At 34.1% G+C, this 7,330-nt stretch overlaps 1 non-coding gene across 1 annotated transcript; it reads right to left on the bottom strand.

Annotated features, from left to right (window-relative positions):
* Positions 1 to 407: 407 nt before the first annotated feature.
* On the bottom strand, positions 408 to 513 carry LOC133813557 (small nucleolar RNA R71). Its single transcript, XR_009884566.1, has one exon. It is a non-coding gene; the product is annotated as a small nucleolar RNA R71 (small nucleolar RNA).
* Positions 514 to 7,330: the final 6,817 nt, after the last annotated feature.

Genomic DNA, 7,330 nt, shown 5'->3' with positions numbered 1-7,330 from the left:
ATAATATCGCTAATGCGATTGCTATGGCCGATGATAGAGAAAAATCCTTAAGGGAGTATGCTACCCCTGTGTTCAATGAGCTCAATCCGGGAATTGTTAGGCCTTAATTCAAGCTCCCCAATTCGAGTTGAAGCCCATGATGTTCCAAATGTTGCAGACAGTGCGTCAATTTAGTGGGCTACCTATAAAGGATCCTCATCTCCATCTTCGTTCATTTTTGGAGTTGAGCGATTCCTTTAAGTTGCAAGGCGTTACTGAAGAGGCCTTGAGGTTGAAATTGTTCCCTTTTTCTATAAGGGACAGAGATAGAGCTTGACTCAATACACTTCCTTTCGATTTACGGACTATGTGGCATTAGCTAGCTGAGAAATTTTTTATGAAGTACTTTCCTCCAACAAAAAATGCTAAGTTTCAGAAAAAGATTATTTCTTTTTAATAGTTGGAGGATGAGTCGGTACGTGATGCTTGGGAGAGGTTCAAGGAGTTATTGAGAAAGTGCCCACATCATGGCATCCCACATTGCATTCAAATGGAGAGTTTTTATAATGGTCTCAACGCCTCCACAAGCATGGTTTTGGATGCTTTGGCAAATTGGGCTATTCTTTCTAAGTCTTATAATGGTGCATATGAGATTTTGCACCGGATTGCCAACAATAATTACCAATGGTCTAATGCTAGAACCCAAATGAGAAAGAAAGTAGTGGGCATTCATGAAGTAGATGCTTTGACAGCTTTGATTGCTCGAGTTTCATCTATAACCAACCTTTTGAAGACCATGTGTATGGGGGGTAACATACCACTAACTCCTATGGGTCAAGTAGCGAAGATCTCTTGTGTTTATTTTGGAGATGGGCATACATTTAATAGTTGTCCATCTAATCCCACTTCGGTTTGTTACGTGGGGAATAAAAATGCCAACTGCGACAATCCTTATTCCAGCTCTTACAATCCGGGTTGGAGGACTAATCCAAATTTCTCTTGGGGAGGTCAAGGGACTAGTTCAAGTGGTGCAGCCATTCCAAACATGCGCTACAAGAAAAAATGCTTTTAATAACACCGAAAATGTGTTATCAAAACATACGATAACACTTTCTGATGTGTTAAGACCAACTATGTTATCGTAGGTCAGGGTACTTTACTTAACAATTTATCCGTGTTATATAGATGTGTTATTGTACTGTCAACGATAACACAATTTCTATGTTATTTTAATATATAGATAAGTGTTGAATTATGTTATTTATAGTCGATTATATAACACTTTTTTTGTGTTATACTACACTTTAGTATATCATTTTTTTTTTGTGTTATACTACACTTTAGTATAACACATATTTTGTGTTATACTATACTTTAGTATAACACATTTTTTGTGTTATACTACACTTTGGTATAACACATTATTTGTGTTATATAATGAAGTTCTCATAACATAATTATTTGCATAAAAAGTGTTATTGTAATATATATTATAACTCAATTTTCGTATTATTGTTATATTTAGATATATTTAAATTCTCATTATATATTTTATTTATATAACACTAATTTATTCTATTATATTTTAATTTTTTTTATATAATTAAAATTAGCTTTCTAATATATACTAGCATCATGAAATGAACTTGATTTTCAAATAACAAAAAGTAACAACATTCTACTTTGAATTAACAATCCACAATTTAGTTTAAAACATTCAACACTATCATCAACAACAATATATTCTTTAAGTATTCAAGGAGTCTAAAAGTTAATACTTTCAAGGAGTCTTAAGTATCCTTTTATACTTCGCTTGTCATATCTGCAAAATAAACAAAGAAATATTTTATTGTTATTATCTAGCATCACAAATTACGTCAAGAAAAATGCTATGGAAATTATATCCAAGAAAGGACACCACATAAAAAATAATGGATTCACAACTACACCAAAGCAAACAAAGAAAACAAACACTAAATTATAAGACATTAGTTATTTTTTGAGTATGAAAATGTACCTCTTGGAATAACTTTTTTAGAAGGCCATGCAACTGTGGAACCAACTACTTCTTGTATTGTAAGCATCGCATGATTAGGACGAAATAAGTAAGATTCTGGTACAATAGCAACATCAACCCATACTCGCATAAAGTTTGGTCCAAGAGGCTTTCCATGTACAGTTATCTTTGGATCACTAGAATCCCAACGACCTTCAGCAATAATTACATCTGCCCAGTCAAGCAAGTAGCAAGCATTCTTCCCTTCTGTAAAGTTATGTCTTTTTTCTAGTACAATACTCTACCAAATTTATTTTAAAGACAATATATTAGTTTCTGTAATTGTTCTTCTATAATGAAAATTTAAAACAATAACAACTTTTATAATTTACCTTAGGGGACTGAATATTGTTTGACTGCGGTACATTGCGAGACTGTCCTTCGCTTGGTGTCACTTTACCACCAACCTAAATATAAAACCAAGATAAGTTTCATTGGAAGAAAAGAAAACTAAGATTTATAAGTGCAAGATAGAAATACCACCAAGTGTTCTTTAAGTAGATTCATCATTTCAGTCATTTTGAGCTTCATATTATGTTGCTCTTCTTCTAACTTGGAGATCTTGCTATTACACATATTAACAGCAGTTAGCTTTGACCTTGTTACGCCTCTTCCTTGTCCAATTAAACGACCAGATTTTGGGTTACCAAACAATTTTTTCAAGGCATCCTCATCAGCGTTGTCTGTAGTTCCAGATTTTGGCTCTTCAAGGAGAATCTCATTCAATGAACCCTGCATATAAATTAGTATAACTAATGTATGCATTATGGAAAATATGTAAAAATTCACAAAATTTAAATGACTAATACTCACAAAAATATCAGATGTCGTTGGGTTTACAGGTTCACCATTCTTCTTGGTATGGGCTCTCCGAAAAGCATCGATTCTAGATATTTTACCATTCTCATTTTCTTTCTTCTACACAATACATCAATAGAGATTATAAAATAGAGACTACAATAATGGAAGCAAAAATACAAACAGTATAAAACTTATTTATTACCATATCATCGATTGTTCGAGCACATCCTCTTCGACTTAAGGTGTGTGGAACAACTTTCTTTCTTCTCTCTTGGTATTTGGCCCTTATATCCTATTTAATAAATAAGTAAAAGAGGCATAACTATATTTAATTTAACACCAACAGAGATAAAAGAGGCAGCAACATCACTTATTACATCATATTTCTTACCAAATGTTCTTTACTAATTTTTTTGGCAACAAATGCTCTCCATTCTACATCACTTTTTATGCAATCCGGCTTTAAGGCTAGTCATTCACTCTCATTTTTTGCATTGATAATATCCTTTACAAGTATAGATTTCCCAGCTCTCCATAGTTCTGCCATCATTTCAAAGCACATCTTTATTTGCCAATCATCATGTAAGTCATATTGTGCCTACAATAGAATATAGAATAACATATTATATGTTTAAGTGTAGAGCTGAATATATATAAAAAAATACACTCATAAAACTTGTAATTCTACCTAAATAGATGCCCAAAGAACATCTCTCATAATTGGTGAAACTTTCCTCCAATCCGAAATAGTGTAAGGAACAATCTCTCGCACAAGAGCGTCCACAAAAGAAGAAAATTGCACTGAGTTAGTACCAACTGGTTGCCCTTTTTCATTCCAATTTATTATCCTTAAGTCATTGTTCCTCTTGGTAAGATTTGCTAATAGAGTTTTTCCCCTTGTATTCTTGGCTAAGTTCAATTTGATTTGCCTCATCAGTTGTTTTTTGTAATCTAACAGATTTTCTAAGAGGTTGTTCAAATTCTATCTCAGCCACTTCTTCACATTCTGCATCAGGCACTTCTTCACATTGTGCAACAACCCCTTCAAATTCTACACCAACCCTTTCCTCATCAGCTATTTCTTCATGTTCCTCCCTTACTCCCTTTTCACAAACACTATCAACTACCTTATCTACTTCGTAATTAAGAGATCGTATAGTTTTTGAACTTCCAGGTGACATCTCCATGTCTTCCACATCATCATTTGGATCTAGCTCTGTATCATAGACCATACGACGAGTTGCTGCTCTAGTACTAAGAGCAGGTGGTGAATCAATTACAACTCTAACAGGTGCAGAAAACCTACGAAGAGCACTCTTTTTCTTTAAAATAGGGCTTCCAAGCAACATATCGTCACAATCAGCTTGAGTCTTCAATGATGCTTTTCGCTTTTTGGCCACAAGATTGCATAAAGCACCTGGACGAAGGTGTTTTTTTGGAGATCTTTGTAATGTACTCATTTTTCAAGTTGAAATTGCTGCAATATAAAAAGAAAGATAACATAGTATATAAATCAGAAATGTGGATCATCAAAGAGTAATAAACATACACCAAAACCATAAAACCAGAATTATTTCATTCAAATTAAAATAAAATCATAAAGTGCACCGTAGAGAGTAATAAAACCATATTTGTTTCATTCAACAAAAGAGTAATAATACACCAAAATTACATACAAAAAGTGTAAGCAAATTTGTTTCATTCAAAGTACATAAGAGACAACAGGAAACTCAATTTTCTTCATTTGATTCAAGTCCAAAACACCCTCTATTTGAATCCTTTAAAGCTATATACCAATTACTTGACTCATTCACCCTTGCATAAAAAGCTTTTTTCACTTGTGAAGCTAATACAAATGGATCCCTAATGGATTGAGCTTGTCCTATATTAAATTTTACAAGCGTATAGAACTCCGACTTCTTAACACCCATTCGAATATTCGCCCAATCGCACCAAAACAATGGCACCTTAAAAGTACGATAATCAAGCATAATTATATCCTTGATAACACCAAAATACTCTTCTTTATCATTCAATTGCCCACTGTCATGTGCTTCCAAGTATACACCGTTGTTTTGAGTTGTTTTTTCAGCTCCTTTTTTATGGAATTGAATTCCATTAATCATGTATCCTTTGTAGGAAGTGATACCACGACTTGGACCTTCAGCCAATTGAGCTAACATGTCATCTACTTTGTTCATGTTAGAAATATGAATATAAAAATATACTTGTAAGAAATTTGTACTCTAAAACAAAACGTAAACTTTTATCTTGGCAATAGAATACATCCTTTTTATAAAACCATAATGGGAACCCTTCAAAATGTCGACTCCACAACCAAGTTTGATTTTTATTTAGATTTGAGTATCTTTCTTTCAGCTCATCCATATGGACATTGAGAAATGGTTCTACAATATCCGAGTTAAACAACACATACCGATGCGCTGCTGCCAAGTTCAATCGGTCAAGCTCAAAGCACTCTGCTACTGATAATGGATTTTCTTCTAGTAATGTACTATCTTGATTGTCAGTTTGCTTTAAAAATGTTTCACAAAAGCGTACACATTCCACAACAAGATAGCGATTTGCCATACATCCTTCTGGCCGTGCATAGTTTGCTACAAATCCTTTCAATACTTTCATATATCTCTCAAAATGGTACATCCATCGAAATTGCACCGGACCACAAAGTCTAACTTCTCGTGCTAAATGAACAACCAAGTGAATCATTGGATCAAAGAAAGAAGGAGGGAAATATTCTTCTAGTTGACAAAGAATTTCAAAGGCTTCTAGTTCCAATTTCATAATTTCCTCCTTATCAACCACACATTGACACAATCCATTGAAAAACTTAGAGAGCCGAAGAATTGTCTCTCTACAACCTTCTTCCATGAAACCCCTTATTGCAATAGGCAATAGTTGTTACATAATCACATGACAATCATGAGACTTAAGTCCTGTCAGCTTCTGTTTCTCCACATCTACACAGTTTCTAATGTTAGAGCTATATCCATAAGGAAATTTCAAGTCAAATAGCCTCTCACAAAGAAACTTCTTATTAGATTTTCATAGAGTATAAGCTGCAGTAGGAAGATAGTAACATCATTTTCTTCATACGAATGGAGATGAGGCATAATGCCCATCTCTGTCAAATCTAATATCGAGTTGTAGTGATCTTTAGATTTTCCTTTGCAATCGAGCAATGTGTTAAGTATGCTTTCACAAACATTCTTTTCAATATGCATAACATCAAGGTTATGATGAACAACTAATATTTCCCAATAAGGCAGCCTAAAAAAAAAATAGAATGCTTCTTCCAGATTTGTTCTATGTCTATACCACGACTCCTCTTTTTTCCCTTTCCAAAGTCATTAGTCACTTTGCTTAACTGCTCAGCTACTTCAACACCTGTCAATATAATTGGACATTGTGGTGCTCTTTTCCTTGCCCTAGTTCTTGTATATTTCTTCTTTCTGTAACGGTGTTCTTGTGGTAGAAATCGAATATGATTGCAAAATGACATCTTTTTGCTATGCTTCAACCAAACAACATTTGAGTGCTCACCACAAACAGGACAACCATACTTTCCTTTAGTCGCACATCCAGCTAAGTTTCCATAACCTGGAAAATTATTTATGGTCCATAGCAACATGGCCCTTAAATTAAAAAACTTCTTTGTAGAAATATCATATGTATAAACACCATTCCACAATTCAAGTAATTCATCAATTAAGGGCTCTAAGTAAACATCTATGTCATTCCTAGGTTGTTTAGGTCCACGAATCAACATAGATAGAAAATTAAATTCGCCCTTCATGCACAACGCAGGTGGCAGATTATATACAATGAGCATTATAGGCAAACTACTATACGTAGAACTCATATTTTTGTAAGGATTGATCCCATCAGCAGCAAGTCCTAATCGAAGGTTGTTAGGTTCAAGTTGAAAATCTGGCCATCTCTCATAAATTGCATCCCAAGCCTCTGAATCTATCGGGTGCTGCATTTTCCCGTCTGTTCTTTTATTGGTTGAATGCCATTTCAAGCTTAAAGCCGTCTCTTCTTTTCTAAACATCCTTTGAAACCTTGGTATAATAGGAAAATATCTCAACAATTTTCCAGGCTGCCCTTGTAGAATCTCTTTTGTTTGTTCATTTTGCTTCCATCTTGGATATTGACAAGTGGGACATACTTGGGCATCAGCATTCTCTTTTGTATACAAACAAAAATCGTTGACACAAGCATGGATATGCTTATAGCTCAGATCAAACATCTTTAGAAACTTTTTAACTGCATACATTGATGTCAGTAGGAGATTATCTTTCGGCAACATTTCTTTGATCATCTCCAACATCTCACTAAAGCCAACATCTGAGATTCCATGCCTTGTTTTTAGATTATACAACCCAACGATAGATGAAATTTGTGTATACTTTGAACAACCTTCATACAATGGAGATTCAGCATCCGCTAATAGACTATGAAAATCAGCAT

Source organism: Humulus lupulus, chromosome 1, assembly GCF_963169125.1.
Source record: "Humulus lupulus chromosome 1, drHumLupu1.1, whole genome shotgun sequence".
NCBI lineage: Eukaryota > Viridiplantae > Streptophyta > Magnoliopsida > Rosales > Cannabaceae > Humulus > Humulus lupulus.
Note: the sequence above shows the minus strand (reverse complement) of the source record. Positions and strands in the feature narration are given on the sequence as shown.